This window comes from Podarcis muralis, chromosome Z (genome assembly GCF_964188315.1).
Source record: "Podarcis muralis chromosome Z, rPodMur119.hap1.1, whole genome shotgun sequence".
NCBI lineage: Eukaryota > Metazoa > Chordata > Lepidosauria > Squamata > Lacertidae > Podarcis > Podarcis muralis.
In genome coordinates, this window is record NC_135673.1 from 29,493,810 (window position 1) to 29,505,994 (window position 12,185).

The 12,185-nt window shown below is 42.9% G+C and overlaps 1 protein-coding gene across 6 annotated transcripts in view; it reads left to right on the forward strand.

The window, feature by feature from the left end:
- The first annotated feature begins 5,376 nt into the window (after positions 1-5,376).
- LOC114589451 (uncharacterized) overlaps positions 5,377-12,185 on the forward strand; it is a 40,066-nt gene continuing 33,257 nt past the window's right edge. For 3 of the 6 annotated variants that reach the window (XM_077922345.1, XM_077922347.1, XM_077922346.1), the window contains exons 1-2: positions 5,558-5,825; positions 7,538-7,738. The gene's annotated coding sequence lies outside the window, so the exon portion shown is untranslated. The other 3 variants (XM_077922349.1, XM_077922350.1, XM_077922348.1) reach the window with 3 other exon arrangements.

The following is a 12,185-nucleotide window of genomic DNA, read 5'->3' on the forward strand; positions in this document are numbered from 1 at the left end:
TTGTTGTTGGTTCTGGCTCCACCTGCCTTTGATTTATTCTGTCTTCTGCCACACCAGTTCCAAAGGGCACCAGTCACTATCGCCTTGATGAGTCAAGGAATGGAACATTTCTCAATATTTAGGACCTGTCAGAAATATAAGCTGGTGTTGCTGGTAAATTCTAATTACACTTTTGGCTCTATTCTTTATTTCTAAACTCATTCCTGGCTTGGTATGATCCCTCATCAAATGTTATAAAAGATAGAAGGTTGAAAATTGCACAGAAATAGTTGATTGCCATGGGGGGGGGGGCCGGGAAGTAACGTGCAATCTCTATTACTTCCCATCTTCACTCCCCCGTAATTGCTGGATGTTGAATCTCAATAATTACCCCCATTGCTTTAGGGTTCTTTAAAGGTATAAGAAATAAATACTTGTTCTCCAAAATAATCATTAGTCGCGTAGGACACAAAGTCAGTGCATTAGTCTGTCTTCAGCTTGTTTTCTTAATGATGTAGGAGTTGAACTCCTGCACTCAGGAGTACAAATAATATTTATCTACTTTGCAAGTTCTGCTATTTTAGATCTAGCAGGTTTATTTATTTATTGCCCCCTCCCTTCTCTCCTATATATAAAGGGGGGGGGGAATAGTGATTTCGTTTCTTAGTTCAGTTTATAATGTATAAATAAATAAATAAATAAAATGACATGATGATGAATTAAATGCCTCCTAATTGCTTCTCTTGCAGCTTCTTCCCACCTACCTGTCTATCAAGAATGTCATTAGGACTTGTTTGTAGTTTAGGTTACTCTGGAGCAGGGGTGAGGAATCTTTCTCAGTCGAAGAGGTCCATATTACTTCATAGACAACCATCCAGGGGCCACATTCTAATGAAGGGCAGGTGAAGAACACTGGATGTGATTCTTAGCCTTTGCAGAGTAAGCTATATTCCAGTCAGTGGATTCGACACACACAGTCACCTCTCCATTCTCTATCCAGTTAAGCAAGAGGCATTATACTAATTCGAGGACACATCCTAGCTAGACATACTTGTGGAGGGTGCAAAGCAGTGGTGTGACCTGGGGGCGGTGGATAGGCTTGTTTCTAAGCTAAATCTAGAGGGCTGGAATCCCACATTCAGCCTCCAGCACTGAGGTCCCCACCAATGCCATTGTGATTCTGAGGAGTTTTAGGCAGTATGTTTTTACATGCCTGAAGATTTGGATTCTGGGGCCTTTAAGTGGTTAATTCTGTTTCTATCTTCCCCTGCCCCTTAAAATATGATTCTCCCACAGTTAGTTATACGCCAGGGTGGTACTATGTGGGAATTTATATCTCTAGAAATGCTTTAGCAGTGTCCTATGGTGGCACCTGTTATAGGAAGTATCTGCTGTGTTGTCTACCTGCCATTTAAACACCCTTGTTTGTCAGCTCCTTGAAGCAGGCTAGGTCTGGAAAGGGCTGCATCACAGCCAAGTTCCAGAGGTCATGTCATTTGCTGAAAGGGTTCCCATCATCTAAAGTGAGGGATGTAAGATGATTGTAATGCTTTGTAGTTTTTATAAATAAAATTGATAGCATTCAGCTCAGCTGCACGTTACATTCCAAATCCAAAAATAACCTCTGCCCCCTGACAGAGCCAGTTTGCCAGGAAACAGGGCCTTGTGGTCATGAGGGCTCCACTGAATGACCTGAACTGCCCTTTGGTTGGGTTCAGGATACAGTTCAAAGTGCTAGTTTTGCTCAAGGCCTAAATAGACTCCTGGGTTAAACCACAGAGCCTAGGACTTGCTGATCAGAAGGTCGGCCGTTCGAATCCCCGCGACGGGGTGAGTTCCCGTTGCTCGGTCCCTGCTCCTGCCAACCTAGCAGTTCTAAAGCATGTCAAAGTGCAAGTAGATAAATAGGTACCACTCCGCCGGGAAGATAAACGGCATTTCCGTGCGCTGCTCTGGTTCGCCAGAAGCGGCTTAGTCATGCTGGCCACATGACCCAGAAGCTGTACGCCGGCTCCCTCGGCCAATAAAGCGAAATGAGCGCCGCAACCCCAGAGTTGGCCACGATTGGACCTAATGGTCAGGGGTCCCTTTACCTTTACCTTTTACCAGGGTGCCTTTCTCCCCATGAACCTGCCTGTCCATGCAAGCTCTAGGTTTAAGAGGACACAAGAGCAAGATGATTGTGTCTACTTCCTGCTCGTCACTGTCGCCACATTGCTCACTCACCTGACCTGTCCTTTCCTCTGGGTTCAATGTGTATTTCTGCCAAGGAAGAGTTAGGCAGACAAACCAAGGCTGCTGCCACTTCTCCTTGCTTTTTCTTCTGCTGATGCTTGTTTGCTTGCATACTTAGATCATGCAAAGAGGCAATGGCTGTGAGGAAGAGGAGCTCCAAATAGGTCTCAACAGGTGCGCAAGGATGCTGGCACTGCTGTCTGTTCAAGATCAAAGCCAGCTAGCCTGCCCCCCACCCTGCCCAATATTGCAGGACTAGTCTATCAACCTTGACAACTGAGCATGCTGGCTGGGGCTGATGGGAGTCCAGCAACATCTGGAGAGTCCACAGGATCCCCACCCCTGACTTAGGTCTTCATCAGACGTTCTCTTGGAAGGATTCTCACCCTCAGGGGGTAGGCAAGCAGCTATAGGTGGATAGGGCCATTTTTGTGGTGCCCCCCCCTGCATCCCTGGAACACCCACTGCAGAAATATCTTCTTGGCTATTAATGCTGTCATCGGTTAGGTACTAGGCAAAGACCATTTTATTTTCCTGGGACCTTTGCTTAAATGATTTTTGGCATCTTGCTTCTTGGAATTTTCTTTCTGAAATGGTGATTATCTGTTTTTAAATTTTGCTTCATAAATTGTCTTGATCACAAACTGCAGAAAGGTGGGCTATAGAGAAATAAAATAATAAATCATTGCCATCATCCTCACAGCAGCTTCTTGAAAAATGGATCGCACTAAGGCCGGGTCTTTTTTCTGCCATTATTACAAGCTGAGGAGTAAGGGCCTCAAAATCGCAATGCTTCATATATTCTGAGGAAGATTATAGTGAACTGTACTACTTTGACCTTTTCAGGATTTTTTTTATATATATATCCTCTCTCTCTCTCTCTCTTTTGGCCTTTTGATTTGTTCAGCACTTTCAACTTTCCTGTTTATTAGTCTTGATAACCTGTAGGGAAGAAGACAGCCACATAGCCAATCAAAATGTAGAATACTTAAAAGGTTAAAATCTATGTTTATGGGTCCATTAAATGTTTATAGTCCTTTATGGTCTATGCTGGGCATTAAAATTACAGTCCCTTCTTCTCACAGAAAACACAGTAACCAAAGCTGAAGATGACAAGATATTAATCCCACCTCCCCGAAAGCTGCATTTGAAATTAAGAGTGCCCCAAATAGACAATATTAATTCATGTCTTTGATGATATTAAAAAAAGGAGATGATGGTGTAGAACTGAACCACTCACAGATGTACAAATTGCCAAGGAACTGCTGTGTTAAACATGGCAGTACAGTAGACTGTCTCTTGCACTATCAGTTTTGTGACAGTAAGAAACTGGAGATGTCTCAAAAGATACAGAACATATCCTCATTTATCAATGCCTGCTGTAGTTGGACTTGTAGTGGAGTTGGCTCTTTTATTAAGTTCTGAGTGACTGATTTTTATTTTATTTTGCAAAATGTATCTACCACTTTTTTTATAAAGCTGCTTATATAAAACAGAACAATATATTAATTCAAAAGATCAATAAAAACAGATTTTTTTAAAATGGTAGACATGGGGAAATTATCAAAAGATAGATATTGAAATCCACACTTCTAAAAACAAAAGTACACAGCAGGGTTATGTGTCCAGGAAGGCTTAGCTAAACAGAAACACATTTAGCAGGCATCTAAAACAGTACAGTGAAGGCACCTGCCTAATATAAATAGGCTGTTTGGTTCTGGAAGTAGCTGCTGCCATTCTAAAAAGACTGATTTCTCAGAAGAGAGAAAGAATCATCACTTGGCACTTTTGAAAGTGACAGGTGTCAGGCAAGGGGCATTCCCAGCCCCACTTGGAGATCTCAGGAACTGAACCTGGGATTTTCCACATGCCAAGTGGATGCTGCACTATTCAACTGCAGCCCTTCCTCTGCCAGTGGTTCTCCAACATCTCAGAGAGCGGCATTTACCATTCTGCCTGGAAATGCCAGTGACTGAGCCTGGAACTATTTGCATGTGGTCTATCACTGACCTATGGTCCTTGTGATCTGAAACTCTTGGCTTACTATGAGTTGAACAGGCAAGTGAAAGAAAAGAATCACAAGAAGCCTGCAGTTTGGCCTTAGCAATCCAAGTCAAGCTGATTTCCACTTTGCATATTTCTGTATCTCCATCTCACATTACCATCCAGCAAATCTGCATCTCTCTACTTGTGCTGGCTGCTGATCTATTGATTTGGAGAAGCTCTGATTCCCTCAGCTCATTGACTGCAGATAGAGAAGATATGAAGCAACTGGGAAATCAGGGAAGCAGCAAGCCGAGCAAGACAAATTGGCAAAAATTATTTAACACTGGGAAACCGATCTCCCTACCCTTGATAATACCAGCTATTAAATGGATGGAATTAATATTAATTACCAATAACGAATTGTTTGTGGGTTCAGTAATGAATGTAGAAATATCAGGAAAGACATAGCCTGCATTTTATAGTACATGTAGCTCATTTTCCTAGAGCAGCGAAAAGAAAAATGGTGTGCAGTTTCCAATAGCTATTTCTGATTTCTTCTTACAGGTCACAGGCATCTGTGCACTACATGCTCAGACATCCAAGACTGTTACAGCAGGCTTTTGCACTTTCCAAAAACGGGGAAACAAACATTCTTGTTTGTCTGTCCCAGTAGCCCTAAATTAATTTTGCATAGCATTTAAGATAACACTTAAATTATATTCACACAATACTGTTGTACTCAGGTCCTGCTTGTGGGCTTCCCATAGGCCACTGGGTTGACCACTGTGAGAACAGGATGCTGGACTAGATGGGTCACTGGCCTGATGCCACAGGCTCTTCTTATATTCTTATGTTCTCAAGAACAAAGGAAGAGCCCTAGTCTAGCATCCTGTTCTCACAGTGGTTAGCCAGATGCCTTTGGGAAGCCTCAAAACAGGACATGAGCACAACAGCACTTTTCCCACTTGTGATTCACAGCAACTGGTATTCAAAGGTATACTGCCTCCAGTACTTTGCTCCTCTGCAGTCTTTTTTAAAATTTCTGCAACATGCTGCTTTGCAGGTCAACTAGACCTGGGCTCAGGTTAAGCTAACTATGAGCTGTAGCCAACGTTTGTTCTGTAAGAGAGTGGATAAGATACTAGCCAGGAAGTATAAGGTTCAGATATCATCTCTGCCACGAGCACAGCATGTGGCAAACAGCAAGGCCTGGGCAAAGCTGTAAGTTTCAGTTTCTCTCAGCTTCTCATTTTTCCAATCTTAAATTCAGTTTTCTACATTTCCCTTGGTTTTTGAACAGCTTAGTTCTCAAACAACTTGGAACCCAAATGCTGCAAACCCAGAAGTAAGTGTTCCGGTTTGCAAACATTTTTTTCGGAAGCCGAACATGCTCTTTTTGATTAGATTAGAGTGTTTCGCTTTGGATTTGAGTGTTGCACTTCCATTCTGAGTGCCACGCTTCTGTTTTGAGTGTTTCGCTTCGGATTTGAGTGTTACGCTTCTGTTGTGAGTGCCACACTTCGAATTTGAGTGTTCCGCTTCGGATTTGAGTGCCACGCTTCCGTTCTGAGTGCTACGCTGAGGTCTGTCGGCTGTTGAGTCCTGAGCACACATGCAACACAGAGGTAATATTTGGAACTTATATTTGGTGCTTTTGTTTTTGCTATTTTTTGCATTTTTCTTTTTGCAGCTTTTTGGTTTATTTCTTTTGTGACTGTGTGGAACCCAGTTCAGCTACTGATTGATTGATTGTGTGACTGCGGAAATGGATAAAAGCTGCAAAGCCAAGAGAACCATTAATAGAGCTACAATAGAGGTAAAGAAGCAAATTATTTCCAAGCATGAAAGTGGGGTCCGTGTAAGTGATCTGGCAATGCAGTTTGGTATGGCCAAATCCACAATTTGTACCATCTTAAGAAATAAGGATGCCATTAAAGGAGCCAGTGTTGCAAAAGGTGTTAAAACACTCACAAAGCAGCGAACACAGACAATTGAAGAAGTGGAAAAATAGCTTTTAATATGGATAACTGAAAAACAGTTGGCAGGTAACAGCATTTCTGAGAGCATAATTTGTGAAAAAGCTTTGCATTTGCATGCCGACCTCATCAGAAATACCCCTGGAGCAAGTGCTGAGGGTGAGAGTTTCAGGGCAAGTAGAGGGTGGTTTGATAATTTTAAGAGGGAAAGTGGCATACACAGTGTGGTGAGAAATGGTGAAGCTGCCAGTGCCAACAAATTAGACGCTGACCGATTCATTTTGGAATTTAAAGATTATGTTGAGTCGCAGGGCTTCGTTCCCCAACAAGTTTTCAACTGTGGTAAGACAGGCCTCTTTTGGAAGAAAAATGCCATGGAGGATCTACATAACAAAGGAGGAGAAAGCATTGCCATGAAAGAAAGGCTGACACTTTTATTTTGTGCGAATGCAAGTGGAGATTTTAAGTTGAAGCTTTTGCTAGTCTACCATTCTGAGAACCCCAGGGTATTTAAGAAAAACAATGTCATAAAAAGCAAATTGCATGTGATGTGGAGAGCAAACAGCAGAGCTTGGGTAACAAGGCAATTTTTTATTCAGTGGGTTCATGAAGTGTTCAGGCCAAGTATGATAAAATACCCCAAGACAAAAATCTCCCAATGAAGTGCCTGCTTCTTATGGATAATGCTCCAGGTCACCCCCCAGGATTGGAGGGTGAGTTGTTGGAAGAGTCTGGCTTCATCAGTGTAAAGTTCTTTCCCCCAACACGACTTCTCTCATCCAGCCCATGGACCAGCAGGCCATATCTAATTTTAAGAAGCTTTACACTAAAGCATTGTTCCAAAGGTGCTTTGAGGTGACCTCAGACATGGAGCTAACCCTCAGAGAGTTCTGGAAGAAACATTTCAATATCCTACATTGCTTACATATCATAGACAAAGCATGGAGGGATGTGACTCAGAGAACACTGAAGTCAGCATGGAAGACACTGTGGCCAGAAGGTGTCCCAGAACGTGTATGTGAGGTTGTTGAAGAGGAGTCACCTATTGTTGGTGATATGGTGCCTATGGGAAAGTCCATGGGCTTGGAAGTGAGTAGTGATTATGCGGAGTTAGTGGAGGACCACAAAACTGAGCTCACCACAGAAGAACTTTGAAACAATCTGAAGGAGCAGCAACAGGTGGCAACTGAGGAAATATCTTTGGAGGAGCAGAGCAGAGAAAGTGTGTCTACTGCAATGATCAAAGAAATGTTTGCAAAATGGACTGAAGTGCAAACTTTTGTTGAAAAATATCACCCTGATAAAGCTGCTGTAAGTCATGCCACTAACACTTTCAATGATAATGATATGTCTCACTTTAGGCAAATTTTAAAACATTGGCAAAAGCAAGTCTCAATTGAAAGTTTTTGGGTGAGGAAAAGAATCAGCGGGTCTGAACCAGGTGTCAGTGGTGTAAAAAAAGCAAGGGAAGGCATGGCAGGAGAGGACTCACCAGTTGTGATTCTGGAAGGGAACCCCGACCCCCCCACCCCCCATCTAAACAATGACTATCATCAGTCCAGGTAAGAAAAAATTACATTTTCATTTTTATCATCTATTCTACAGTACTGTTTTATTGATTTTACAGTACAGTATATTGTTTATTGCTTTCATTTTATGGATCAATGGCCTCATTAGATAGTAAAATTCATGTTAAATGTCTGTTTTAGGGGTTGTTTTTAAAAGTCTGTAATGGATTAATTCATTTTGCATTACTTTCTATGAGAAAGTGTGCCTTGGTTTTGGAACGCTTTGGTTTTGGAACGTACTTCCAGAACGGATTAAGTTTGAGAACCAAAGTACCACGGTATGATGTCTCCAATTCAGCAAGGATTTCATAGAATCTTAGAGTTGGAAGGGACCATGAGGGCCATCTAGCCCAACCGCCTGCTATCTTTTGCCCAACGTGGGGTTTGAACCCCAGACCCTGAGTAAGAGTCTCATGTTCTACTGACTGAGCTATTCCCCTTCTGTACAATATGGGGGGGGGCATCTTAGTGCAAATTTCTCCTAATATATATTTGTTTGTATGTGATTTCCCCTAACATAATCATGTCTGCAGTGTCATTAACCCTAAAATAATGGTATATTGTTTTCACCAATATGTTCATTTTGAAAGACGCTTTAACCAATGTATACTGATCACTTGACTGGAGAAGTGCATTGCACAATTCATGAATGTGTAAATTTTGAAGGATGGCTGTGTTTTGATTCACAAATTGTTTTGGAAACATAAAACCAGTTAGGTTTGCCATGAAATATGAAGTGAAATGAAATTCTCCCCCATCCCTATGTTTATTCAAAGACAGACTGAAAGTACTCAATGGAGCTTATTACCTTGAAAGTGTGTTTAGGGTGCAGCCTCAGATTAGCTCCTTATTTCACCTGGAGTATTGTGTCCAGTTCTGGGCACCACAGTTTAAGACAGATATTGTCAAGTTGGAAAATGCTCAGAGGATGATCAGGATGATCATGGGTATGGAAACCAAGCCTTATGAGGAATAGTTGAGGGATTTGGGTATGTTTAGCCTGGTACAGAGGAGACTGAGAGGAGGTGTGATTGCCAGCTTCATATATCTGAAGGGTTGTCACGTGGAAGATTGAGCAAGCTTGTTTTCACCTACTCCAGAGGGTAGGACCTAGACAAATGACTTCAAAAATGGAGATTCCAACTAAACATCAGGAAGAACTTCATAAAAGTAAGAGCTGTTAGACAGTAGAATGGACTCCCTCAGGAGGCTATGGACTCTCCTTCACTGGAGGTTTTAAAGCAGAGGATGGATGACCATTTTTAATTACATGCCATTGAAGTGAATGGGAAAAGCCTGCATACATAGGAGCTCCACAAATGCACTGAAATAGACACGAAGATTTGAATCAGAATTGAGGCTTGATTGTGCCCGATTGTTTTTTACCAACAGTCAGGTTATTTCCCCCTCCCTCCTCCAGGAATTTTAAAAGTACACAAGCTGTGGCCCATTCTAAATTGCACTCATTCCATGTATAGTGAGCGAGCGTTATAGCTTCTTGCCTCTCCATAATCTTCCTTCGTTGACTGGCCATACGAGTATCAGCGCATCAAAAAGCTGGACATTTCAGGCCTCTGCATAGTTTGGAAAGCAATCAAGTTTAAGGGGAGAAATTCTAACTGGCATTAAATTAGCCGCCACCATCGCCATAGCAGCGCTGGTGTTTTATTAAAAAGTTGCGTAAGCACCTTGCTGTGCCATGCACACAGGAAAACAATTTAATTTCCTCTGCCTTATCACAAGCTGCAGAGACAGCACTTCTACACGTAAGGAAGGATTAACGCAAAACTCGGCACTCCAGTGTTGTGATTTATGGGAGGCACGCCTCGAGTGCATTGCATGCCATGACCCCTCCCCAAGACCCAACTGGTCTCATACTCAAAAAGGGCAACTCCATTTCCCAACACATTCAGTTCCAGTTGCTCAATTTTCAAAAGCAACATGCTACATAATTAATTGGTTCCTTCACACTGAAGTGCAAGAATACCATTCTGCATATATATATATATATATATATATATATATATATATATATATAGGCCACAGTTGTTCTTGCATATATAGATCTTTGTGTCTGAGACCATAGAGAAGTAATGCCAAGCAGAGTAGAGAATGCTGGGCTGGGTGGGCATTCCTTCATGAGGAAGGGCAGAACACCTTCTTTGCATGCAAAGGGTTCTAGATTCCTGGGCATCTTCAAGTAGGACCTGCCTGAAACCCCAGAGAGGCGGTGCCAGTCAATGTAGACAATACTGATGATGGGCCATTGGTCTGCCTAAAAACAAGGCTTCTTTCTATGTTCAGAGGAATGAGCATAGCTCTGTCGTAGAGCACATAGGATCTCCAAGTACGGCTTAAAAAAACTGCTGTTTCTAAGCCTGGAGAACTAATGCCAGTCAGCATAGACATTGCTGAGCTGCATGGGCCCTTAGTCTGACTCAGAAGAAGGCAGCTTCATGTGTTCATCACAATTCCATTAGAAAGGGGATATAGCTCTTTGGTAGAGCATCTGCTTTGCATGCAGAAGATCCGAGGTTCAATCTCTGGCATATCCAGGTAGCGCTGGAAAAGACTCCTTTCTAAAGCCCTAGAGAACCACTGTCCACCAGTGCAGACCAGTCATAAGGACCTTATTGCCTTCTGGATATGGTTAGATTATAACTCCCCTCATACCTGACCAGTGGCCATGCTGGCTGAGGCTGCTGGAAGTTGGAGTCCAGCAACATCTGTTGGACAATGGTGAGCTTGATGGACCACAGTTGAAATTGGGGCAATGCTATAGCTCATGCTTTGCATTCAGGAAGTCCCAGGATCAGATCCTGACATCTTCAGTTGAGTTTCCCAGGTGGCAGGTAATTGAAAACACCTCTCTCTCGCTGAAACCCTGTGGAGTCACAACCACTCATAGTAGTAGAGAATTTTGGGCTAAAATCTATCTACCCACTTAGGTGAACAAATAGGCTGAGTCAATGTAAGGCAGATACCTACATCCACACACAGAGAAGTGGCTTTATTTTAGAGCCTGACCACTCTGGAAGAGATGTGGTTCTGCAGCAAAATACACAACCAGTTCCTGCAGCATTAGCTACTAGATCACTGGACTCCAAGAATACAATAGCTGACCACCTCTTAAGAGTAAGATGGGGAATCAAAGAACTTAGGAGAGAAACAAAATATCCTTCCTGAACCTACTGGCCTACAAGCATGCTCCAGAATAAAATTAATAACACTAGAAGCTGTCAGCATGTGACAGTGGCCACGTACCCTGGGAGCGGCTTTGAGTGGCTAGCTAAACCAGGTGTGGGTAGTCAATGGGTCTCAAATCCTCAGTGAGTTAGCAACTTCCCCTGCATGCGACGACAGGCTCTGGTGGATTGAGGAGATGAGACCAATAGTGGGTCCAATGGTCAAGAAGGTGGTTTCTGTACTGTAAAATCTTAGCATGACTAAGCCACTTCTGGCGAACCAGAGCAGTGCACGGAAACGCCATTTACCTTCCCACCGGAACGGTACCTATTTATCTACTTGCACTTTGACGTGCTTTCGAACTGCTAGGTTGGCAGGAGCAGGGACCGAGCAACGGGAGCTCACCCCATCGTGGGGATTTGAACTGCTGACCTTCTGATCGGCAAGTCCTAGGCTCTGTCTAGACAGCGCCACCCGCGTCTGGAGTGGAGTCCCTAAGACTGTTGGGTGGCACCTTGTACGTCTCCTTCTGGCAACTCCTGCAGCCAAGCTGGTGCCAAACATATAGCTCTGCTTTTCTTTGGACCATATTAGTGAGGCCAGGCCAGGGTGTGTGTGTCTTGTCTGGGCAGCCCAGGACTTCCATACATACTCCCTAGGCTTGCAAGCCAGAGAGGTCACTTCGGTGCTGCTAATGGAGCACAAGCAACATGGGAGGCAGAAATTATGAGTTACTGGTCTCTGCAGGCACAGCAGGTGCTGTGATTCTCCAGTAGTTTGACTTCTCCCCCCAAGACACATTCCATTGTCTCTCAAGACAGACGGATGCCAACAACTAATACTAATAGAACATAAATTATCTTTCATAAACTCAAAACTTTGAATCATTTATTACTGCTTATTAAAAAAAAATAGCAGGCAAACACCATAAATTCACATTTGCAATGCAGCTGTCGCCATCCCCTTCTCAAGTCACAAAATTTAATTGTGAGTATAAAAATTACAAGGTAACTTAAAAAGAAAAGGAACTGACTTAGCAGAAAATCCAGGCACATGGCATTCCAATAGCACCCCCTCCTGGCCTCTGAAGTGAAGCTGGAGATAACTGGAAAACAACAAAAAGAAAGCTGCAAAATATGTGTTACATGAAAATGCATGTAACTGTAACCCAATGGCCCTTTTGAAAGAGGAAGAAAGCACATTTTGAGGGGGGTTATGAGGAGCAAAAAGTGGTGGGCAAGGAAGGGATGCTTAA